The sequence below is a fragment of the Rhagoletis pomonella genome, unplaced genomic scaffold (assembly GCF_013731165.1).
Source record: "Rhagoletis pomonella isolate Grant_MI unplaced genomic scaffold, Rhpom_1.0 Rhpom_scaffold_00003, whole genome shotgun sequence".
Lineage (NCBI taxonomy): Eukaryota > Metazoa > Arthropoda > Insecta > Diptera > Tephritidae > Rhagoletis > Rhagoletis pomonella.
Window position 1 is genome coordinate 28,457,808 of NW_023458557.1, and position 1,374 is coordinate 28,459,181.

Sequence of the window (1,374 nt, forward strand, 5' to 3'; positions counted from 1 at the left end):
ATTCCGAAATCAAAGCGAGACAGTCTAGTACAGTTTTTGTCAATGTATTGTGTACTTGAGTGCCGTTTTTGTATATGTGTTGTGTACATGTTTATTTATAAACGTATGTGTTCCTTTTCTTTCGTACGTGTTTATTGATATATCTGTACTGTAGTGTTTTCGGACGGTACTAGCTCTTACTGCCAATATAGGAGTATTACATATATGATCTTTTGTAGAAAAGTGCTGCGAGGAAATGCTTGTAAAGATTTGTTAAGAAAATAATTCAAAATTAGTTCTACTTACAAGATTTAGTAACAGAGAAAAATTACTGGGAAGTTAAAAACGTAATTTTTTACACAAAAAACGTCCGAACGTTAACAGGATACAAAAAACATCCAAATGACGTTAAAAACGTCAACCTGGCAACGCTGGTTGCGCATATTCTTTGTTTTCATATGGAAGAAAATAAGCAACACCGTTACCACAAAAAAAATTATAAAAATCAACGGGAAGTGCCAGATACATCAGTCTTGCAATTTTTTATACAAAAATTTAATGGGCTACAAATCTGCATACCAATTGCAATTTTTTATACAAAAATGTAATGGGCTACAAAACTGCATATCAAAAATCTTTCTGATAAATCTAATTAAAAAGCTCGAATTTTTTGTTGACTTTTTTTTTAATATTGCACAACGTTTGATATATTTTTATTGATATGTCTTTTTGCAAAAGAATAAGCTACATCTAAAAAAAAACAACTAAAATTAAATAACAAAAAAAAATTCTTTTGGTGCGCTATAATTTTGACACGGGGTGTAAGTAAGCTTTTATAACTTATAAATAGTTTTTTATTAATTTTTGATATTAATCGAAACCACCGATTAATCGGTTAATTTCTTACGATTAATTGCAATTATTAATCGAATGCTTTCGATTAATCAATTAACCGATTAATCGATTATCAAGTTTTTTTTGCCATCACTAAGCTGAATATGTTTCGAATGAAAAAAATCATCATGAAAGTAATAAACGTTTCGAATGTGTATTAACAAAATAGGTTCCTAAATACGGCTTTTATAAATAACTCGACTCCAGCACCACCTAGCGGGTCCGTTTTTCGCAAGTGCTTTTTTCATCAGGCTTACGAAATCGGTTCATAAATACAACTTTTATAAATAACTCGCCTCCCGCGCGACCTAGCGGCTCCGTTTTAGGTAAACGTCTTTTTTTATTATGCTGAAACTTTACCTTTTGAATTTGAAAGTAATCGTTTCATAAATACGACTTTTATAAATAACTCAACTCCCGCGCCACCTAGCAGGTCTATTTTTGGAAAACGTGTTTGCCATCATGCTGGTAGCTTACATTTTGAATTTAAAAGAAATCGGT